The following is a 26,366-nucleotide window of genomic DNA, read 5'->3' on the forward strand; positions in this document are numbered from 1 at the left end:
AAAGCAGTAGCTACATTTTCAGAAGCAATTCCCTTAGCCCCATAATAGAACAGTCTCTCAAATGTCCATAAATAAGAACTAGACGGTTTCTAAACTTTCTTTGAGAGAATAATTTTGCTCGTATTTTAATTACTTGCAGACAGTGGTACTTGGACTCTTCAGGTTGGTTGCTTTGTTTTGGACTATGGAATATTTTCACATATTTGGTGATTTTTTTTTTTTTTTTCAGAGATGATTGTTTCTCCAATGTGGGAATTTAGTATTGGTTCTGTCGGAAATTGTGTGAGTTCCTTTCAAATATTTTAAACCCAAGGATGGAGCAACTGCTTAACCTAACTATTCTTTTTTTAAATATGAATATGCATTACAGGTGATTATTGAGAGGAGAAATAAGCTATCGCTATAGGCTGCCTGACCAAAGAATTGCTGCTGGGCAGAGAGATTGCTTCCTGAATACCAGGGAGACTAAGTCATTATTTTAGAAGCTGCCTGCAGTTTGCACCTGTAGCCTCAGAAGAAGTTGTGATTTAGAGGGGTGCATTACTCTTTTGTTTGGAAAGCACCCTAATGGGTATTTTTCTAAGTGGCCCAGTCTCTCTTGGTGGTAGAGATCATAACAAGGAGAGTTGAGTAGCCCTGTACTACAGAGTGACAGGAATTAGATCAAGGGAGGTAAGGATCTTGGGTTGGGATGGGTGGAAATGGTTTTGGGGGGAAGAAGGAGCCATTGATGGAGAGATGGAGTCAAAGGTGGCTAGCCAATAGAAAAAAATTCTTCGGTCTAGACAGACTAGGAAATTCGATATAATTATGCTAACATTTACTTTTGAATTTTTCACTCTTTTTTTCCCTGAGTATTCAAAATCTTTAGTTATACTCACATCTTCAGAAAGTGGTACATTACAAACAATGGGCTTGTATTAATGGTGCTTCAGGAAACAAAAGAGGAATGATTATATCTGAAGTTGAAGTGGTCATTTGGAGGGCCTGTGGAATAAGTTGACTAAAAAAAGGAAGTTTACTTCACCCCAGGTATCTTCTGAAATGTTGTGAAAGATAATGGAATTTCCATACTTCAGTTTTAGGAGACTGGAGTTATTTTTATTTTCTTTAAAGTAGAAGTTCTGGAGAAATTAGAAATAGAATACTATGCTTGCCCTTATGTGTGGAATAAGTTCTCCACGTACAATCGTTAAGCAACTACCATGATGACCCTACTTCATCGAGGATATTGTTAGGAACAAAGATAAACTGGGGCTAACACCTCAGCCAGACGTACGATAGATAGACATATCACTTTCCTAATTGCTCTTTGAAAGCATCAAGAATGAGTACACATATAGATATGCTCCTCAAAGTACTCTTTATTTGAAAAAGTGGAACAATACTGGAGGAAAAGGTAGCAGTAAAGGAGTAATTTTCACATAGAAACAATGGTGCAATATTGCTTAGAGATGGAACATATGTTTGGATACTAGCCTGGATGAAGTACAAAAGACCATTTAATGAAGAACTTTATAAAAAGATGCAAGACCACATTTCAGCAGATCATTTCCAATTCCCTTCATGCCAGTCATTCTGACTAGACTATGTAAGGATGATTCCTCTGGGAACTCCATCCACTCTTCCTAGACAAGCATTTATTAAGGTGAGTTCGGTTCTACATTGATTAGCATAAACTTCTTTGTCATAAAATGTAATAAGTCTTAGAAGAGTTCCTTATTTATATGGGTGGAACCCTTATATACCAATAGTTTTATTTTGTGCTTTATTTTATATTCCTGTGAATTCAGGAAGGTACCTGATTGCCCAACATCTCTTGTATATTCAGATAAAATCTTCATGTTTTTACAGAGGTAGTTTCAAAATTCTTTTTAGAGCTGGGCACAGTGGCACATGCCTGTAATCTCGGTGGCTCAGGAGGCTGAGGCCAGAGGATCACAAGATCAAGACCCTCAGCAACTTAGCAAGGTCCTAAGTAAAATTAAAATATTTTGGGATATGGTTCAGTGGTAAAACCCCTCTGAGTTCAAGCTCCAGTACCTAAATAAATAAATACTTTAAAAATTAAAAGATAAAACTTTTTGTTGATTTCTTTAAACAAATAACTTTCTCATAAATATGAACAGAAAATATTACAACTGTTGTACTATTTTATGAGTTCATCTCTAGTGTCATGAAATAGAGATGTAAAAAGGTATTGATTTTTTTCCAGTGAAATGGTGGTGAATGTATTTGTTTCCTAACGCTACTGTAATAATTAGCATTAATTTAGTGACTTAAAACAGCATAAGTACCTTATCTTACTATTCTGGAAATCAAAAGATTAAAATGGGTCAACAGGGCTGCATTCCTGCTGGAGGCTCCAAGTGAGACTTTTATGTTTTCAAGCTTCTAGAGGTTTCCCGGACTCCTTGCCTGGCAGTTCCTCCTTCCATCTTTAAAGACAATATCAGAGCATCTGTAAGTCAATCTCTCTTTCTCCCAACCCACACCTCTCTCTGGCCTCTACTTCTGTTGTCACAACTTCTCTGATTAACCCAACTACCTCTATTTTATAAGAACCCTCATGATTATGTTACACTCACCTGGATGAAACAGGATAATGCCCCATCCCAAGATCTTAACTAATCACATTTGCAATGTATTTTTTGTCATGTAGGGCAACATTCAGATTCCAGGCATCAGGATATAGATGCCTTTGGGAACTATTATTCTATCTATCACCATAAATGAAAACTTTATTGCCTGCATGAAGATATTTTGGCAACTGTTGAGGCTTACAGTGAATGGAGAGTCCTACCTCAGTGTTAAATTATTGAACTTCAAAATTGCTTCCATAAAATAGCACCAGTCCCAGGGAGACGATTAGCCCTGTGGAATTGTTATGATTTCCCCGAATGAAATAACCTCAGAAGATAAGGAATCATTTAGCCAAAACACTGTGCTTTCTCTTACCTCCAACCTTCAAAGATGCAGCTTTTCTACATAAATATTTTACCCTATCCCCATCTTTCCATTCATCCCTAATCAATGTTGAAGCAGCCTTGTCAGATGGAGTTGTGGAGGCCTGATGATTTTGGACCACATTATGTATGTTAGTACCCCATAGACTCTTGAGTTGCTTAGTGAGTAATTTTAGATGACTAAGAATCTCATAATTAGATAAATAATTGATATAGTTCAATTATAGACTTCTTAACAACTTTATTAATATTCGTGTTTGAGCTGTAGATGCCTTTCTGCTCTTTACCTGCCTTGGAGAAAGCATAATCCTCCATGGATTTGGCAGAATATGCTAGAGAACCCTTGCCAGACCCATGATATGTAAATTAGCTTTCTCGTTCTAAGGCATTAGCAGCTGTTGTTTTTAAATATTAATGAGAGGTCAGTATTTGCTATAGGAAAGTAGAACCAAGTGAATGGGTTTGGCGTGCATGTCATTTAAAATAAATTTATTATTCAAGTAGCTTCAACCAAACTTGTTGAGTTGCCCAAAGGTGGTCAGAGGTCTGCTGATATTGGTGGTTTATTTGTTTCTTGTCTGTGAACAGGTATGTCCTGACATATTCTTCTTGGTGATAACTTGCTGGGACAGACTATAGTTAATGGGGCATTGTTAATAAGTAACTGAAGTACTACCAATTGGAATAACCAATAAAATACTTTGTAAATAGAAAAGGTATTTCTATTAGTATCTATCAGTTAATAAAACAATAAGTAGAAAGTTACTTCATTAATTGGATAAATGCCATAGAAATTATAAGTTATAGAAACTTTTATATGTATTCAGATACATAGTGGAAAATAGTAGACAATAATAATATCTGATAATTTCTCTTTAAGGTTCTATCTTAGAACTGTATATAACTTGAGACATATAGTTACTTTCTTTCAATGTTTTTTTTAGTTTAAAATCTGTAACAGGCCAGGTGTGGTGGCACATGCCTGTATTCCCAGCCACTTGAGAGGAAAAGACAAGAGGATCATAAGTTCAAGTCCAGCCTCAGCAACTTAGTGAGGCCCTAAGCAACTTAGTGATACCCTGTCTCAAAATAAAAAATAAAAAGTGTTGTGCCTCAGTAGTAAAGTGCCTCTAGGATCAATTCCCAGTACTAAAATAAAACAAAGTAAAATCTGTGATGACTTTGAATGTCTATTAAAAATATTGCCAATTTTATGGTCATAGGCTTGAACTTAGGGATTTTGTTGTGTTTATGTTTCTGTTTTATATCATCACAAATTTAAAAATCCGGAAAAACTAAGATATGTGTGTCTTCCCTTCTGTTACCTTTCTTGTTATCCTGATGCAAAGGTCATGACATAACATTTAAGCTATCACAGCAGCTTTTGACTTAAACATTTTAAATACAGCTTCAGGTCTCCATATATCATTCTCATTGGTGGCAAAAATCTCAATACTCTTTTTTTCATTATGTTAACTTTGGCAAAAGGGTTCTAAATCATAACTAATATGATAAGATAGGAAAATGGGAAAATAAAATGTTGTTTGAAGGTAATATAAACTTCCTGAAAGATGAAAACCGGTTCAAAACTTTAAAATCACGGTTTAAAATATCAATCCATTAAATTTGCAGAAATCTGAGAGTCTAAGTTTGAGCAAGGAGCACTGAGTATAGCTTTGGAAACCTTCCAGCAACAATTCCATGTCTAGATTTGAGGGATGATGTAAGGGCACTGGAAAGGAGTTACGGTTTCTCTGTAGTGACTATTGGAGTGAACTATTCTTACACCCCTTAATAATAATAATAAGCTCATGATCAAGTGTGAATTTAATTAAATTTCAGGCATAAGTTTTCCCCAGTGATAAGTTGGTGCTACCACTTCAGGTAACTTCAGTCATTGTGCTATAATATTTTCTTCCTAAACTTAGTTATTTGACAATGATAAACTTAAGAAGCACTGACATGTTTTCATTTTCTTTCTCTCCAAGGCAACCTCAAAGAACTTTCTTTGTGTTCTTGTTGTATGGTCTCTTCTTGGAATTGAAGCAAAGAGACACACTGTAATGTTGCCAGAAATGATCGAAGAATCCTAATTAGAACTAAGTGACTAATGCTTTTTTGGACCTTTCTTTGCCTAAGACTCAGGTAAGCTCTTATTTTCTTAGGAACTGCTTAAATATGATTGCACTAATTAATCATATTAACATAAAACTTGAACCTATAACTTAATCTATTATAAAATTCATAAAACATGGCTTCATTGAAGTTTTATGGTCTGTAATATCTGAAATAAAACAAATGGAAGTAATATCCAATTTGAAGTAAGCAAAATACAAGAAAACTAGATGATGAAGTATGATGAATTTACCACTTTCTTATTTGCTATTTGAAAATATCAGGAATGAATAATATAAATCAGGGTATGATCTTCTAAGTATTCTTGGTTTGAAAATTAGAACAACATAGGAGGAAAAGAAACTAATAAAGGAATACCTTCCATATCTAGACAATTGTGCAATGTTTCTTGGACACCCAACATACATTTGGTTTATCTATTCACTTTATCAATCATAATTCTTCTCTCTATAAATTTTTTTATCTGCATATCTCAATCTCATTTCAAAGGAGAAAATATGATTTCTTTTTTTAAATTCACCATTGAGTAGAAATTTTCCTGGGAAAGTCTATACCTTCCGTACCTACACTCTAATTATATTTTTATGTCATTATGTTTGTGTATATATATGTATGTGTATATGTGTAATTTTAAAAGATATTTTTAAAGCAAATACCCCAAATGAAAAAAAATGTCATAGGTCCTGCATTGCAAAAGATTGGAGAAAGAAATCAGCATCAGCTTCATGGCCTTGGCAAAGAAATATATAAGAAATGAAGTATCTCTACACTGTGTCGATTCAAATTATATTAGCCCAGAGAGATCTAATTACATGATTACTGATTTATAATACACAGTTGTATGTGATAGAGAGACCCTATGATATTTCATCAGAACTTAAAGCTGTTCTTAGGCAGATGTTCTCAAGTGATCAAAATACATGCCATTGTTCAACATATACCATATAAGATTTTTTTTTTATCTTGTTAGTGACTTTTCTGAACTTTCCATGAACTGGTAACTATGTTAGCTTGAGTGAGGTTTGCAATTAAACCATAAAATAAAGGAGTCAGAAGCAGATGGCATGAACAATGTCCAAGAAACAGGAAGAATTAACAGGGAGAAATTGTTCACCAATGTTATTGTGGGGATTCTATTACTGCTGAAAATCAAATTCCTTGAATTTGACATTCAATTAAGATGGTAGAGCAAAATGGTAGATATTATTTTTGGTGTCTGAATGTTGTACATGTCAGTTTGACAAACAGATCTGTGTGGAAGATCAATACTTCCTGATTAGAAACAAGTTGGTCTGTACAGGGAGACATGGACATGCTAAGGGTGAGCTTGTTAACGAAGCCCACTGATCAGAGGGCTGTGATGCTCTATTGGGTGGAGACATTTAAGATAATTTGGAGCAAAGATTCTCCCTGACTACTCATTTTAACATTTAATCAATCAGATATTTCCTGATTAGTCAGAAACGTGAGAATCTTCTATGGCTATGAGAACAAACATAAGTAATCAGAGGTCAGAGCTGTAGAGACGGACTTTGTGACTAAACCATACGAATGTCTTATTAAACCCTTAGGCAAGCTGGGTGAGGCAAAGACCAACTAATGTGGCCATGATTGCTGACTGCTCAATGAAGACGTAGCAACAGAGCTACCTCCAGCTACCTGTTGCTGGAGGTGGAAATTGCATAAATACTGATTCTACTAATGATGCCTGAAACTTCACATGTGAAGTCCTAACTCTTCCAATCCTCATAGCACTTGAAAATTTTCCAGGTTATCATTTGTAGGAAAACCTAACAACTTGCTGGCCCTTTTCTTTTCAATTCAGTAAGAATCAAATCACAGACCTGTAAATGTGGCTTCAGGGATGGAGGTGTGGGAATCTTGGTGAGTGTCAAGAGCTCTATGATTGGCGTTTACAGATGTGGAAATCAGTACTTACCGCCAGCAATCCCAAGCAAGAGGAAGGAATGGGGGCGCACAGGGGAGCGACTGTGCCAAATCAGCACACCTGCTCCAGCTCATCCTCCTAGTAGGGCCCAGTCCAGTGATCTTGCACATATTGCTGCAATTTACAACTTGGGGAAGCTCTTGATCTCCTCAACCCACTTATAAGTAAGAATAACACTTTCCTTCACTCTTAAAAGGATGTGATGAGTATACAGGGGTTACCCAACACACTTTGTGGTCAGAATTGAGCAGTTGAGACAATCCGTGTTTCTAAGCTGATTTTATGCAGCCTACTTTATTTGCAATAAGAACCAGAATGTAATTTTGAAACTCCCCAAATCCAGTACAGATTGCATATCCAATCAGTAAAAATGATTAGAAATACAGGGCTAATCCTGTAATAGAAATGTGTCAACCTTGCTAGCAAAACTGGAAGTGTGAAGCTCTCCCTCCCACAAGCAGAGACTGGGAAGAAATCTGCATTCTGCGAAGTCATAAACTGTAATTTCAAACTTTAAGTTAAATCTTCTGGAACAAAAAAGGAGGCCTTGAATTAAGTTAGTGATGGCTGCTGTAGAAAACTGCCCTGAACAGTTCTGCTTAAGAAAATGAAAATGTTTTCTTTGTTTTTGTATTTTCTTTGTCTTCTCCTTTTTCAGTGGAGGATGATGGAGAACAGAGAGCCATTGGGGAAGAAGGGAGAGGGGAGAGAAGCGAGACTAGGCAAGTACATTAGTCATGCTAAAAAAAATGTTTATGAGGACAGGAAGATGTTAATGCTTTCCTGGGAAGTTTTCTTACCATAAACAATAGGTGATAATAGATAGATAAATAATTAGAATAAATAGATAAAATGGTTATTTATTGCGGTGCCATAAGGCTTTACCTATGAGTTTTGACAGATTAGTTTTGGTTGATTCGTTTCTTAGATTGTGTGGGCTGGATAATCCTGAGATGGAAAGGTCAGGCCAAGGGAATGGTGATCAGGCACTAGGAAGTACAAAGGCACAAAAACAGGCCAGGGCAACCTTGTGGTTCCTGAACAGGAGGGGGACAGCAAGAAGGAAGGAAATTGATTCAGCAGAAAATATCACAATATAATGCTGATTTGATCTGCTTATTTGTTTAAGAGGAAATCAGTCTGACTTCTATGCAGATAATGGATTGAAGAGGGGTGAACAACTCTACTGGCATCAGGATTAATCCTGCAGTAAAAGATGATTCAAGTCAACATTCAGGTGTTTTAGCAGTGTACATCTTTATTAATCAGAATGAGCATTCAATCAACTTCTCCAATGATCAAATAAAATAATGAATTCAAAAATAAACACTTGCTAAGTGTTTCTAAACCAAAAGAAATTTTAAGTGAGCTTTCTCATGAAAACCTAAGATATGTTCATGGCAGGTTGAAATTATGAAGAAGAGGTCTTACCAATAGAAGCAGCCCTTATGATGAACTCAGAATAGAAAGAGTTTTCATGAATTTCTTTTTAAGTAAGACAATCTCAGCAGTTTTGCCCCTGAATAAAATCATAATTTTATGACTAAGTTAGGTCTAAGTTTGGGGTTTATATGTGCTAATCTCAGATGCAAGATATATCTGAACCACAATCTTAGCAAGGCTGAAGATTCTACTGTACAAATGCACCAGTTTTTTCCACTGTGTCATCTGGAATTGTTTTATGCATCTCAGTGCAAAGTAAAAATGTAAAGGGATCATCACTTAGGTGATAAACTGTCAGCTTCCAGAAAAACATTTTAACTGATTTACACCAGTTTTTTCCTCTAGGATAGCTATAGTTATTTGATATATCTTTCTTCCAACTGATCAGTGATAGCTAGGGGAACATTTCTTTAGTTTATGCAAATTGGGCATGGAACACAGAAAGCCAGGTTCTATGCCCACAGAGTAAGATCCCTTGTGAATACCAGCTGGAGGAATGTGAGCTATTCATCAAACAAGGAGCACACACTGAAGGCTTGAGAGAAATGGATTGGCCAAGTCACATAATGGTGTCGGGACATAGGACACAAGATTCCTGATGTTCAAAAATGGATTAAAAGTAGTCTGAGAAGAGACAAATCAAAAATCAATCATGGTTTCATTACTTGGACATATAGAAACAGTTCCACTTAAGATATTTTCTTTGCAAATTTTCTGAGAGAAAAATAGGGCATAAAATTAGTGTTGTTAGTTGCTGACGAACTAAATTGAGATAAAAATCAAGAGAATTTCTTTCCATATTTTCAAGGAAACAAGATTTAAACTATCCTGATTTGGGATGATTATGATATTTTAGGCTTTCATTTCCTGACGAATATGAACAAATGTAAAAATAGAAAAATATTTTATAATGATCCATATGAAGAAAATACATATTTTTGCTAAGATATGGGGAATTTGCACCAAAAGCTATGATAAATTTGAGAAAACCTTGCAAGAGGGTCCATCTATTCTTCTCTCTATTCAAGGGGTTAAGAACTTTGGGAAACAGAAAAAAGGTGTTTTAATCTGAGTTCTAGTTTCTATTAATTACCATCCCTGATTAATATGATACAAATACTTAAATTTTTATATCAGTGTTATGGTTTAGATGCGAGGTGTCCCCCAAATGCTCATGTATGAGAGACAATGCAAGAAATTTTAGAGGTGAAATGATTGGATTATGAGAGTCTTAAGCCAATTAGTGCTTTAATTTCCTGATAGTGATTACCTGGATAGTAACTGTTGACAGGTAGGGTATGGCTGGAGGAGGTGAATCACTGGGGCATCTCTTTGGGGTATATATTTCGTCCCTGGTGAAGAACTCTCTCTGCTTCCTGGTGCCTTGTTCTGAGCTGTTTTTCTCCATCATACTCTTCCACCTAATGTTCTGCCTCATTGGGCCCAGAGCAATGGAGCCAGCACTCTATGAACTCTGACCTCTAAAACTGTGAGCACCAAATAAGCTTTTCCTCTTCTAATATTGTTCTTGCAAGTCTTTGTGTCACAGACATAACAAAAAAATACAAAAACAAAACTAACTAAAACAATCAGTTCCCTTACATGTAAAAGATATTGAAAGATGTTGATTATATTCAGGATTATTGGAATGACTAAATTAGGTAATATAGTATTTACTGGTACCTGGATAAGTATTAAAAATGGAAGTTAAAATTGTTATGCTACTACTACTACTGTGTCATTTATGGTGTTAACAAAAAAGCAAATAATTTTAAACAAATGTATTCAGGATAGTACAGATCAGTATGAATCTGAACAATATCACATGGAAAATATTGTTGGATATGATTATGGATAAAATCATGACTTTGATATGTAATTTTGTTGGTAATAAGTCAGCAGTACTCTGTCATCAATATTGCTAAACTGTCCTGGCTCTTGGTCAGGAATGAGTAAAGTGGAATATAGGAAATGACTCTGGATTTTGGGATATCCTGGTGCTGCAAACCTGGCTTTATCCTCAGACCCTTGAGCAATCAAGGACCCAGCACTGGGAGCATACACAGACATGCCATGGGGAAATAAGAGATCATCAGGTTTAAGCCTCAAGAAATTCAAGGCCTACACTTGGGTGAGTTTTATGCTAATGGAAAGAAAGATGGTACCTGTGGCATCTCATTAGGACCAATTCATGTAGACTAGTAAATAGGAAGGCAATTACCGAATCAACTGGACTGAGTAAAACTGAATATTAAAGGGAAATAGGTTTGCTGCTGCACAATAAGGGATAGGAGAATATGTTTGAACAGGAGAGGCCATTAGGTATATTAGATGAGACTTCAGAAATTCAATGCAAGGCCTCACACTCTTCAGAAGTCAAAGTTTGCATTGTCCCAGAAGCCTGCAACCTTTAACAATTTCCAGGGTTGGCTGGGTTGAAAGTGAAGGAAGCACGGAAACTATTTTGAAAGGTGGAAATTATAAATACCAACTATGACCACATGATCAATTGCAGAAACAAAAAGGGTAGCTATGTATATAACTTTCCTTCCTCATTAATAATGTTTTATATATTTAATAAGCTTCTTCTGTCTCTCATTTTATATAAATCATATAATTATTTGACTATGGATATATTGTTCATTTTCCTGCTGTTGGAAATGCATGGTTTAGTCTTTAAGCTACAGAATCTCATTGTGGGATTTTGACTAGATGAGGAACCTATGAAGTAAAGGAATAGAGAGTGACTGATTGGAAAGTGTGTGTTCTCTTTAAGGGAATGAATATGTGGCTTTCAATTGCACAAAGGACTCTTGTCTTATATTAGACAGCAGCAAGTAGATCTTACTCTTATCATTGTTGGAAAGTTTTAATATGTGTGTGAAGTAGCTGAATATTTAGATTTCCCTATATATTACCTTCCTTTTACAGGAATATTTGGAAAGGCAAAAATATATTTTCTGTGCTCATTTTTAGCTAGTATTCTGGGTGTTAACTAATTTCTGAAAATTAAATGTACTCACATAAGATTGGGACAACAGAGATTTCTCTCTGTTTCTTTGCCAACTGACAAACCAGCTCTAGCAGATGTGAGAATGGACAGTGGCTTCAACTCTTTGTCACCAAATTTATAGGTATAAATAAGTTATCACAGTGACAACAGTGGTAGTAGAAAAGCACTTGTCACTAGGTCTGTGTGAAGTTGTCACCTTGAAAAGCATATTCAGTGATTTCCATATTAGAACCTCTTTGCTGGGATTTAAAAAAAAACACCCAAAATAGTTTGTTTTCCTATATGAACATCTGCTGTGTAGGAATTTCTTTGAAATAGATACAATAAAATCTCTAGGATCAACAACTTTAGACAGAGGTGTTTTCCATTCCTCTGAGTAAATCAGAACAATCACACGGAGCCAAGCACAGATGGGCCACACAGAAGATGCCAAAGCTAAAGTCATCTGATGAATGAATAGCTGAGGGTACTATAAGGAATTGAGAGAGATCACTAATAGGAAAAGATAAATTATCTGAGATGCAACTTACTTCTAAAAACGTGACAGTTGGAAATAATTAGCAACTAAATAAATTAAGGCTCATAGGCGCAGAGAGATTAATGAGAACTGATGTTTGTCGACTTCTTCACTGTGTACTAGGTATTGTACTAAAAGTTTTTCAAACATTAACTCATTTAAACTCCTTAACAACTATAGGAGGTAGGTGGTACCATTATCATCACTGTCTGCAGAAGCAGAAACTGAAGTTCCTAGATATTAAGTTCTGTGGCATCTAACACAGTTAAACCTTGTACTTAAACCACAAAGCTTTGACTTCAGAATCCGTGCTGTTCATGATTATCTTATAAAGCCACTTAAAGGCCTGTAGAAGGTTTTTGGTGCAGAGAACATGCCAGCTAGCAGGTTCTTTGAAGATCAATTTGTCCCATGGTTCTCTACCAGTGGTGATTTCACCCTTGCAGGATATTCGTAGATGTCTGCAGACATATTTTATAGTTATGATTGGGTGTGGGAGGGGTGCTGCTGGCATCTAGTGGGTACCCCTGGTGTGGTTCCTGCTATACATTCTGCTGTGCATAGACTATCACCCACGATAAAGAATCAACTGATTCAAAATGTCAGTAGTGTCAAGATTAAGAAACCATGGGTTAAACATTTCTTCACAACTGTCCAATACAGTTTCTAAGCACATGAACTACAAAGAACAGTCTGTGGTTAAAATATGAACTTTGGGAAGTGCTACATGTTCTATTCCTTTCTTGAATAATTTCTATGAAAAATGTATTTAAAATGTTATTTTTAACATATAATTTAAAATTCTGAAAAGTCCTACAGGAAAGACACCTGCTTACCTTTGTTTATGCCATGGTTAGGGATATTCATAGTTACGATTGCAGATGGGGACGGTCATGACAGTCATATGTGACTTACCTAAGATACTGGAAGAAAGGAGACTTAAAAAACAATTCTCTTGACACCAACTCTAAAAGCTGCAAGATGCACGTTGTTTATTTAGCAAAATATGTACTGCTCATAATTTAGAAAGTAAAATAACTAAGTAAAAAAGAATCTACTAAAATTTAGTAAATCAGCATAGAAATTCTAGTTTTAGTGAATTGGCAGAGATCAAGCAGACTTCATATATGCCCAAGAGTTTATAAGTGTGCCGATGTACTCCACCCAGTTAAAGATAAAGAGGTACACCTATATGGGGATTCTATCTACAAATGCCCTATCTCTCCTGCTGGTGCAACAAATAGATAATCAGTCTGACAAGTTGAAGAGCAGATGATGGCAGGTAATGGGCTACATTCTGTGAGGTTGTGCTTGCTTTCAGAGCTCCTCCCCAATTATTAAACTCTGTGCTGGCCTCACCCTTTGCTCTCTGTGGAAAACTGATGATCTGTATGGTTCCTTTTTACATACTGCCAGTTGCTCAACATTGCAAGCCCGATGTTTGCATGAAAGGTCTTTCTCGGGATAGAAAGGAACACAAATCTACTTAACTGTGTTTTCCTTGAATAGAAAAATGCAGATGGGCAATTTTTCAATATGTTCTGAAAGGAACCTATCAGGAGAAACAAAAGCCCTGGAATGGAATTTGTCACCACATTTCAGCATGAATTGGAAGAGAAGTGTCTGCATGCCGGTTTCTGACCATCTCCTTTGCTGCCCAGCTTGATGGGTGGCTTGGCACACCTCTGAGTTCCTTCAGACTTGGGCTCAAGTGCTTATTCCTTTCTCATAATGAGATTTAATCAAGCAAAGCCAAAACCATTGCTACAAGTTAAACACTCCCCAGGGAGGGGGAGCCAATGACTAGGGGAGTAATGAACCTCTATTTAACTTTCAGATTTTGTTAATAACAGTTTGACTTGTACTGGTTGGAGCTAATTAGTTACTGCAGCTTCTCCATTAGTGGCTTATAAAATGGGGCTTACCTTGTGCATGTTAAGCAATTTTCTCAGTGTGGGTCATTTTAGAGCAAACGGAAGAAAACTAAGAGTCTTAAGTATGCATGATTATTGTAGAAGTTGTAGGTTTACTTGCATAGAGTTATAAGACTATGTATAGATCAAGTTCTGGCCAGTTCAGAAGCAGATACCAAGATAAAATTACTTAGATTTATTTAGGGATCAGCTCAGTTATTCATGAAGCATTAAAGACCAGAGTCCATATTTAGTTCACATGGTATAAATTCTCATGTCTGATAATGGTTGGACAAGTAGGGTGTGTGAGGATTGCGTAATGATTTGAGTGCTCTCGGAATGGAAGGTATTCACTATGTCCGTATGCTTGTCGTGTTTGGCATTGTTCCCAAAGCTGACTGCTTCTGCTGTTCACATTCTTTCCCAGAATAGTATTCCACATAAAAATCAGGGAAGAATCTTGATTACAACATAGCATTAAAAAAAAAAAAGAAAGTGAATCAAAAAATATTAGTACAACTGTATAGAGGGAAAAGAGGGGTGGGAGGGGTGGGGGGAAGGGAAAAAATAACAGAATGAATCAAACAACATTACTCTATGTAAATTTATGATTACACAAATGGTATGCCTTTACGGCACGTACAAACAGAGAAACAACATGTATCCCACTTGTTTACAATAAAAAAAATACATTATAAAAAAATATTAGTACAAAGAACAGGGAAACAGTGTTCTAATGGTTTAGAAGATGTTTAGTGGCACAATGTAACATGACCTGGAGATCAGAATATTTGAAACCCAAAGTGCTTTCCTAAATACCAGTGTCACTAGATTCCAATCTAGATTCAGAGGTGGTTGACCTTCACAGTAGGAGTGGTGGGCAAAAGGGCAACTGCTATGTGCTGTGGATTGCTGGGCTCAAGGTTCACTGCCTCTCAACCCATCACTTCTCTTTTGACCCAGGATGATCTTGAAAATGTCTTAGACTTCCAGACTGCTTTTCTGTGTGCGTGTTCTGTGTAGTTCTTGCCATATCTTTTTCTGTGTTTCATCTTCTTAATTTCTAAAATAAAGATTTGGTCATTATGGTATTTATGGCTATATAATGAATGGAATTAATATACTGTGAAGATGTATTAGCTGGATGGTTTTATTTCTTAATAAGAACTATATGCTACCTAAGGTCCTGGCCTTCTGATGGAGTCCAAATATTTGACAAATTAAATGTGGGAAGGGATTCAGTTGATTCTGGCTTTAGAAGGAAAATCAGATTGACTATGCTATTTACTAGACTTAGTAAGATTTCTGCATTGAATTTTAAGTCACTTTTATGAAATAATCAGGCAAACAAAGTGCAGTAAATTTGGTTCCAGAATTGAATACTTGCTTAATGTATCCATTCCTTGAAAGCTACTAAATCTTTCTTTTTATGCAATTCATGACTTAAAATGGAAGAGTGAATCAGGGGATATCACAATACCAGATCTTCAACTATACTACAAAGCAATAGTAACAAAAATGGGATGGTATTGGCTCCAAAATAGACAGGTAGATCAATGGTACAGAATACAGGACATGGACACGAACCCAAATAAATACAATTTTCTCATACTAGACAAAGGTGCCAAAAATATGCAATGGAGAAAAGATAGCCTCTTCAACAAATGGTGCTGGGAAAACTGGAAATCCATATGCAGCAGAATGAAACTAAAACCCTATCTCTCACCCTGCACAAAATCAACTCAAAATGGATCAAGGACCTTGGAATCAGACAAGAGGCCCTGCATCTTATAGAAGAAAAAGTAGGTCCAAATCTTCAACATGTCAGCCCAGAATCAGACGTCCTTAACAGGACTCCCATAGCACAAGAAATAAAATCAAGAATCAGTAACTGGGATAGATTCAAATTAAATAGCTTTCTCTCAGCAAAGGAAACTATCAGCAATGTGAAGAGAGAGCCTACAGAGTGGGAGAAAATCTTTGCCACTCTTACTTCAGATAGAGCACTAATTTCCAGAATATATAAGGAACTCAAAAGACTCTACACCAAGAATACAAATAATCCAATCAACACATGGGCTAAGAATATGAACAGACACTTCACAGAAGATCTACAAGCAATCAACAGACATATGAAAAAATGTTCAACTTCTCTAGTAATAAGAGAAATGCAAATCAAAACTACCCTAAGATTCCATCTCACCCCAATGAGAATGACGATTATCAAGAATACAAGCAACAATAGGTGTTGGCAAGGATGTGGGGAAAAAGGTACACTCATACATTGCTGGTGGGGTTGCAAATTAGTGCAGCCAATCTGAAAAGCAGTGTGGAGATTCCTCAGAAAGCTTGGAATGGACCCACCATTTGACCCAGCTATTCCACTCCTTGGCCTATACCCAAAGGACTTAAAATCAGCATACTACAGAGATACAGCCACAACAATGTTCAAAGCTGCTTAACTCACAATAGCCAGGCTGTGGAGCCAACCTAGATGCCCTTCAAATGATGAATGGATAAAGAAACTGTGGTATATTTATACAATGGAATATTACTCAGTCATAAAGAATAATAAAATTATGGCATTTGCAGGCAAATGGATGAAATTGGAGAATATCATGCTAAGTGAGATAAGCCAATCTCAAAAAACCAAAGGAAAAATGATCTTGCTGATAAGCGGATGATGACACATAATGGGGGGAGGGGGCAAGAATGGAAGAAAGAGGGACTGTATAGAGGGAAAAGAGGGGTGGGGAGAAGGGAAAAAATAACAATGAATCAAACAACATTACCTTATGTAAAGATATGATTACACAAATGGTATGCCTTTATTTCATGTACAGAGAAACAACATGTATCCCATTTGTTTACAATAAAAATAAATTTAAAATAATAATAATAAAAATAATCCACATAGTGATATATTTAACTCTATTCCAAATTTGCATTTAAGCAAGGTGTATCAAGAGTTGTAACCTCCCCATCTCTGATGCCAGAATGCGGATGCTTGAAGTAACAGAGTTAATAACTAATTTGGTGACATATACATAATAAGATGTGCCTTTATTTCTGGTGGTTCATGTATCATCAATGAAACAGGTCAAATGACATTGCAATCCCTATGCATGATTTTCTGTGTTTTGGCACTTATAGTTTCGTACTTATCCAATGTGCTAAGAGTGTTCCCAACAAAGATGTCCTTTGGGGAGGTTGAGACCTGAGGTTAAGTGTAAGAGCTCCCCTAGGAGTCTGAAATTTGTTCACATGGACCTAGCACACTGTTTTAAGGTGCTGAGGATATAGCACCTATTTCTCAAGAAACACTTGATTTTTTTTAAAGTATGCTTATATAAACCTTACAGTGACTTATATTAACTACATCAAAGTCTACTGTCACAAGCAGAAAGTTTTGGGACCCAGAAAAATAGAGATGTCCTGATTTACATTGTTCTACCTCCTATTCTTTTCTCTACATAGATTTGAGAGATAGGCCATATCTTCTTGCAGCTAAATGCTTTTCAGTTTTTACACGGATTGTGCTTTTGTTCCATTGGTTGTCTCCTATTTGTTACATAAAACCATGTCACCAAGGGAAGTATAAAATGTAGTGAATTTTATGGAATTTAAAAGGAAGTGATGGAGTATTGGGGGAAGATAAACATCAAAGACCTCTACTTATAAACCCATGGTAGCCTGAATTTTCTTGAGAATAGTAGAAATCATATTTGGTAGAAGACTGGAAATGAAAGAACACATTGTTGCAATATGAAAACTACAATTCTTCATTAAATTCTTTCTGAAGATTGTTTAAAAGTGTGTTCTCCATTTATTTAACTGCCACTAGCACTTTCTATTTGCATAGACCAAGATGCCCAACCTTGCACTCAAACCTTGAGAGGCTACTAATGGGAAAGCTCCTTGTGTTGAAATTTTAATATTTTCTAGTGGTTCAGTCTTGAAAGATAGATTTATTTATTAGAACTAGTCCTGATTCATTCAGGTCCAATAATGGTAAATAAGAGATTAGGCTAAAGAACATAATTTTTAAAAACTACATTATTAACCTGGTAGTGTATTAGCTATAGTAATGATACATGCACATGGGTAAAAATAGAATTCCACAGAGCAAAGAAAAATTTAAAAATTAAAATGAAATGCCCTTTTCCCTATGCAATCCCAGTCTCATTACCTAGAGACAAACAGTATTTATAGCTGCAAGTTTTGATTTACAGGGTGTTCTTCTATTTTTAAATGGGGAATTCATAGATATGTTCCATGGTATATTGTCAATAAAATTTTTAAAGTAACAATGAAAATTAGAGATGTGTTATATTCATAGAATTAAGCACTTTGTTAGTTCACTTTTTGTCACCATGACCAAACTGACTGACAAGAACAACATAGTCAAGGAAAGACTTATTTTGGCTCATGCTCTCTAAGGTTTCAGTCCATGGTTGGCACTCCATTGCCCTGGGCTTGAGGTCAGGCAAAACATCATGGTGAAGAGTGGGCAGAAGAAGGTTGTTCTGCTCATGGGTGCAGGAAGCAGAGAGAGAGAAGGAGAGAGAGAGAGAGAGAGGAAAGAAATGGCCTGAGAGTAGGTAAACCCTTTCAGGATGACCACCTGTTCCCTACTTCCTCCAGCTGGGTCCTATCTCTCAGTAGTCCATTTGGCCCTCAATTGATTCATCCCATGAACTCAGAGTCTTCATGATCCATTCACTTCCCCCAAACCACATTTATGAACAAATGAGACTTTGGTAGACATTCCAGATTCAAACCATAACAACTACCTGTCTAAACTAATTTACTGTCCAAATTTTAGTACACATGTGTGAATGAGTATTTCTTTATCTTTTGGTTGACATCATTAAATAAAACAATATATTTAATTCGTTATTCTCCCAGTATATCAATTTTATACAGAATCTGTTGCTCTTCCCTTATAAAAGATGAAGAATCAGGATACTTACTATTCTTTTACTAATATGCCAATTAATCATTTCCAATTATTCTTTGCCATCCTATTATTTTATATCAAGGGTCCACATGACATCCTCTCCTATATCTATAATTTGAGTTTTGTTTGTATAAGTCTAAAGCTATATATTCTACAACTAATAAAAATTTAAAACTTAAAGTACAATTAACTACAGAATAAATAGAATAAAGAAAATATAACCTACTGTTATTAAAAATTACTGCTCAAAGAATATTAAGCATTAATTAATGATAAATTTTCTTGTTTGGGAGACAAGTTTAGCTACCAATATTTCCTTTGCTCATGTAAACTGTCTCCTTTTGTTTTGGATGTTATATTGAATGTTTTGTTGGATATAGGAATTTATAGAAAATAGATTCTCTTTAAATTTTGATAATATAACTGGTCTATGTATCTAGTATTCCTGCTAAGAAGTCTGATAGTCTGGATTAAGTAAATATTCTTCCTTTATAAAAATTTTATAATGCTGTATTTATCCTTGGAGTGTGAAAAGTTTTGACACTCCAAGGATATCGAGCTTTGAGGGTGTATTTTCTTTAATTCTATTTCAAATATCTTAGACATTTAAAATCCTTCAGATCCATTGTTTCTCCTATCCTGTCCCCCTATTCATTGTCTCTGCTTTGGACTCTTCCTAGGAGTAGGCTAAAAATTCATATGTACCTTCTCAGTAACTTTATTTTTCACTCTTACACTGCTTCGTCTTTTGTTTCTCTATATTCTCAGTATTTATTTCAACTACATTTTGCAGAAAATAATTTCGATTTTTATCCATGGCCATTTTATCATTCATATTATCCAATTTTTCAAAACGTAAGCAATTTATCAAGTGCATATTTTAGAATTAATATATAGCACATAATATAATTTTATTAATGTACACATATGTACAATATAAAGCTGTCCTTGGGCTCCTGTATTAAAACAGTTTGATTGTATTTAAGAATTTTAAGTTTGCTTAAACTCATTTATATGTTTACATTAAGAATCATTGTTTATTCTTTCATTCATGAGTATTCCCTTTCTCTCTTCGTATGGTCAATAATTTCTAGTTCTTTATGAATATCTGTGAATGAAGAATCATGTTAGGAAGAGATTTCAAAGAGAAATGCAATGCTGGTGAAAGTCTATCCCCAATATGAGTTGTAAGGATTTCTATTTTTGGATTAAAATCCAATATGAAATGAGATAATGAGACTATTCTTTTTTTTTTTTGTCTTGCTAAATTACTTTGATATTAATAACAACAACCTAAAAAGAATTACCAATTAGACAATTATACCATTACTGGGAGCATAATATACAGAAATTATTGCTCTTTCATGGGAAAAAATTTCACTTGGATGTGAAATGCAAGTCTGTCCATCTTGTTAAAAAATTTTGAATAATCATAACTCATAAAAGAAAATAAGAAATTATGCATTTCAGTTGATACTATATTCTGTTTCATGTACAACAAAATTTTATCAATTTATTTGTATATTAAATTCCATTGATATTGAGCAGTTTATGACAAGTTACATTTGTCTAACTCTGGGTATATAACAAGTAGATCCTTTCATTTATTGATGCATTGAACTGATATTTGATGCAGGAGTGCCATACAAACTAGGTTTATAGTACGGACAAAATAGAGTGGTGCTCTGTCTAGGATGATAGTAAGATACAAAATAAGCACACAATAAATATGCTACAGACACAATGCATAAAAAATATGAATAGTCAAATATTATCCTTCAGCAATATAATTTCTAAGCTTAAGTAAAATAAAAGGAGAAGGTGGAGAGAAGGATTCGTGAAAAGAGGGCGTAAACAGGCATTCCAGAAAGAGAAACTATCAGATATGACAGCTTAACATGGGAAAATGATGGACATTTTATGGGGTTAACCACAGAACGATATCATTAGAGATTTGTGGAAGACAAGGTTTGGGAAGAACAGTGCTAGATGATGCATGTCTTTGTCTTTAGAAAGTTTGAAAGTTATGGAATTGTTATGAATATATGATTAGGGTAATTGGATTTGTCATTTATAGATAATTTTAGCTTCTATGTGGGTTATTAACAAACGAAAAACAAGTGAAATTGTGTGTGCATGTGTGTGTGTGTGTGTGTTTGTGTGTGTGTATGGAGAGAGAGGGAATTATTTTTTCTGACCTTATAATTGTTCAAAACTTACGACTTTTTTTCATTAATCTGCAGTGTCCTCACTTCTTACTTCCAATGATAGGTCAATTGGATGCTTTATTTCTTATGTAACTAAAAATACAAATTATTGAAGCTGATATACCTGGGCACAGATTTCTGGTTAAAATCTGTTAGTTCCTATTGCCTGGATCACACAGACATAACCTGACCTCACACAAGGGTTAGACTCCAAGACTAGTTTGGTTGATTTGATTCTTTCAAACCTTCATCAGCCTTCTTTTTATTCATTTATATGATGTGTAATTTTTTTCCATTATTTTGAAACTACAAGGAAAATGCATCTTCCCGACAAATTCCTGTATGCCAGTCCCCTCCTTACCAACTTTTTATCACAAGCATCTCTTCTAGATACACTATACTGTTGTATCTGCGATTTCTTAAAACAGGGTCATTTATATATCCTTTTGACTCTCTAAAATCCTCCAAATACCTCTTAAAAGTTGTCTTCCTTCTTAATCCAGGATGAGTTTCTGTTGGTAGCAACCAAGAAATCTCAAATTGCCTCAAATACATCTGCCTCAAATACAAAACTAAATATCCAATGTAAAACCAGCAATAATGCAGAGGGATAAGGACCTCCAAAACCCACTTCTTCAGGAATGCCTAAGATCACTGAAGGAGAAAACAAAAACAAAAACAAACTTTCTAATACTGTGGAAATTAACCAATACCCCCCACAAAAATCCAAGGAATGATTAGTCAAGAAAAATGGCCGAATTTCAGTAGGAACAGCAAGTTTTGTGACATTTTAACATGCTTGTTCTTATTACCCTCTCCTTATTTCTGTGGTGGCCTTGCAAGTTGTCAACCTCACAATCATTGTAGCCATAAAAGTCATTCCTAAAGGAGAGGAGAACAGGCTTGGAGATCACAAAGTCCCTTCCCTCTCTGAAAATCCATATGTAGTAGAATGAAATTTAGCCCCTATATCTCAACCTGCACAAAACCCAACTCAAAGTGGATCAAAGACCTAGGCAGTAAACCAGGAACCCTGCAACTGCTATAAGGAAATGTAGGCCCAACACTCCATCATGTCAGCTTATGAATCAAATTCCTCAACAAGATTCCTAAAGCATAAGAAATAAAAGCATGAATCAATAAATGTGATGATATCAAACTAAAAAGCTTCTTCATAGCAATGGAAAAAAATCAAGAATGTGAAGAGAAAGCTTATGGAATGGAAGAAAATCTTTACCACCTACTCTTCAGATAGCACATTAATATCCAGAATAAATAAAGAACTCAAAAAATTTAACACCAAAAGAACTAATATCACAATTAATAAATGGGCAAAGGAACTAAACAGATACTTCTTAAAAGAAGAAGTACAAATAGTTAATATATGAAAACATGTTCAACATCTCTAGCATTATAGAATGCAAAGTAAAACTATCCTGAGATTTCATCTCACTTTAGTCAGAATGGCAATTATCAAGAATACCAGTAACAATAAATGTTGGCGAGGATGTGGGGAAAAAGGTACACTCATACATTGCTGGTGGGACTTCAAATTGGTGCAACCACTCTGGAAAGCAGCATGGAGACTTCTCATAAAACTTGGAATGAAATCATCCTTTGACCCAGCTATCACACTCCTCAGTATATACCCAAAGGAATTAAAATCAACATACTGCAGTGACACAGCCACATCAATGTTTATAGCAGCACAATTTACAATAACTAAGCTATGGAGCCAACCTAGGTGCTCTTCAACAGATAAATGGATAAAGGAATAGTGATATATATATATACACACACACACACACACACATATACATACAATGGAGTATTATTCAGTCATAAAGAATTGTGATTTTATGGCATTTGCTGGGTAAATGTATGGAACTGGACACTATTATGCTAAGTGAAATAAGCCAGTCCCAAAAAATCAAAAGTCTAATGTTTTTTCCTGATATGCCAAAGCTAATCCAAAATGAGGGAGGAGGAGTAAAGAAAAGAAAAGAAGAAAGATCAGTGGAGTAGACAAAGAGGAATGAAAGGAAGGAAGGAAGGAGGGATAGTAGAGCGAAAGACAGCTTAACATTCTTATGTGCATATCTGAATATGCAACAGTGAATTTCACCATCATATAAATCCACAAGACACTAATTTTTTAAAAAAGTTGTAAGTAAATAGCAGAAAGATCAGTAGCATAGAGGAAAGGGAAGGAGTGGGGAGGGAAGGAGAGAAAGTGGAAATCCTGGGGACTGATTTAGAACAAATTATTTTCCATGATTTTATAATTATGGTCAGAATGAATTCTATTGTTATATATAACTAAAAAGAACCAATAATAAAAAGCAGTACAAATAAGTTTAAAATAAAATGCTTATTGTCTTCAATTTATATCAAATCCTTCCTTAATTGCCTAAGTTTAGGAAGCAAGTTTCATTCAATTTCATACTTCCAGTGCCTAAAACAAACAAAAATGTAACTGTAGTTAGACAGTAATTATCAATTGAGTAACTGGATTGAATAGAGAAGTGAACAAAGTAGACTAAATCCCAACAATTACAGAGCTAATGCTCTTAACCATGTATTAAACCAATAAGCAATTTCACCATGTTTGAGAGATTAATATGTTTTCCTTTCAGTTTATTATTTTCAAAGAAATAATAGAGTCTCTTCCCTGTGTCCAAATTGGTATATATATTTAAAATAATTATGTGAGCACCATGTCCCAGGCACTGGATCCAGCAAGTGTGAGTTCATCTTAGTCTGTTCAGCCTGCTATAACAAAAAACTGTAGACATAAGCAGTATCACTATATAGTGCATAGTTCTACAGGCCAGGAAGTGCAAGATCAAGGAACCTATAGATTCAGTGATGGGTAAGGGCTTACAGATGGTGCCTTCCACTGATCCAATTCATGAGGACTCTGCTTTCATGACCTAATCACTTGCCAAAAGCTCCACCTTTTAATATCATCACATAGCAGCTAGTTTTCATCAAATGAACACAAACATTGAGATCATAGCCTTCATTTGATTCTCCCAAACTTACAAGGTACAGGTTGCTCATTCTTGAACCAAAATCTGGTATGTTCCAAAATCCACAACTTTTCAAGTGCTAACATGGCACCACCAGTGCAGAATACCATAATATGAAGCTGAGTTTCATGCCAAAGTTATTAAAATATTGTGTATATTTACCTTCAGACTGTGTATAAGGTAGACATGAATTTGTGTATAAGATCAGATTCTATCCCTATCTCATTATGTACATGCAAATCTTCCAAAATTAATAAAAAAAAGAATCCAAGGTACAAAACAATTCTTGACCCAAGCATTTCAGATAAGAGATACTCAACCTGTATCTGCTCACATTATCTTAATTTTATGGATAAAAAAACCAAGACTCTGCGAAGCTAAATAATTCTCATGGTCACACACTATTAAATGAGTTTCAAATTTATTTATCTCTAACTTGGATTTCAACTCAATGCTTCTCTCTCGTCCATCAACAATGCGCAAGTCCCTATCTGATTGAAGAGTAATTAATTTTCCTAAAGGAAAACTGCTTTTTTCTAGTGATACATAGTCCCCTTTTAACATGACAAATTTCAGGATCTAATAGTATTATTGAATTGCCATTTGGTTATGCTTTTCACATTTCAATTCACTTGTTAATGCATTTTTATTTGATTCCCCCAGCAACACTGAAACATGGTTTAACAGGAATTATTATCCTCATTTTATAAATGAAGAAAAGAAGGTTCATACAAAGGTTATTCAGTTAGCCATGGGTTTACATTTACTAGGAAACTCACTCAATTGGCTCCAAGGACAGTTGTATAATCCACAGTATTATGTCTGTCTAAGTTTCTAATGTTTCATTAAGGCTGTGAATAATTCATACAAGTAAACTTTATTAATAATGATTGCTCCACTCTGTCAGATAAAGAAACACCATGAAGTTCTCTATTTTTATCTCACATGCATTGTTCAGCTCTGGGCTGTCCTCACGCATTTCATTGTCCATGATTACAATACTGCCCTAAATCTCAAGGGAGAGAAACTTTCCATTTCTTCAATAACCTCAGGGTAAAAGGAACTAGAGGATACATTGCCCAAACAATTAGAAATGGAGACCTAAGGGATGCTGATTGAATGCACACTAAAAGGGTGTGACAGACTTAATGTGTTGGGAAAACTGAGACAAGAATTGAATTTATTCCATGCCATTCTGTTCTGGCTTCGAGTAGAGTCAAAGTTAAGATGTCAGCATTGGCAGTTGAGAAAGAGGAGGCAGGTGAACTGGCATGTAAAATTAGAGGAGAGGAAGGGATTCGTGTAAGCATGAAATTTACAACTCTAAAAGGGTTCAATGGAGTTCCCTGGGGCAAAAAATACAGGTTCCACACAAACATGCCTTGGCAGATAGGTGGCACCTCACCCAACCTTTCCTGGGAGGGATCTACAACTGTAGAAACTTCTGTTGATCTGGGAGTCGCAGCCCCTGGGAAAGAATGACTGTAGAGAAAGCATGGATTACTGAGATGTAATTTCAGAGCAGACACAGGAGTTTTAAAAAGCGTGGTTCAAAAGACTGTCAGAGAAAATGGCCTTGCACTAATGGGAGCTTGTGAGCAGAGCTGAGGCTTTTGAAATGTTTACCTTCAGGGGAAGACTGAGAGTCCCGGTGACTTCAAGGAGTTTCAGGCTGAGCCTTAAAGCTTCCTGGTTGTGAGGCTGGGGCAGTTTCCTCATTATATCCTAAAATATCCCTTTGGTTTTACTAATAAAAAATAATGAGTTTCCAAATTTTCCTCTTCAGTCTGTAAGTGCTTAATCGCCTGGAACTGAGCTTTGCCCCAGGGCTCCACCCACAGGGGGGTAGAGTCTTATTTTTTCCCCCAATCATTATAGAAAGCCTGTTTAACTCTCTTTTATGCTCACAGAATTTTTCAGCAAATGTTAATTATTGTAACTTACTCTCTTTAAAGTATTGACACCATCTCAAAAACATGAATTTGGCATAAATGTCCATAAACTATTTTCATAATCGTAAACTTTTTACTAAAAGAGAATACTTTAGGTAGTATTTTTGAGCTCCTCCCAAAGTCTTGCCATATATTTCCTAAATATTTGCATTAATGTGTGGGGTTGGGCGATGTATCATCTGCTAAATCGTACTCAGCTACTCAGCTAGGTGCTGAAAGCCCAGTGAGCAATTAAATTTATATTAAGTAAATGAATGAATTGAGCAAGAAGACATCTCG

Source organism: Sciurus vulgaris (assembly GCF_902686455.1).
Source record: "Sciurus vulgaris genome assembly, chromosome: 14".
Taxonomy (NCBI): Eukaryota; Metazoa; Chordata; class Mammalia; order Rodentia; family Sciuridae; genus Sciurus; species Sciurus vulgaris.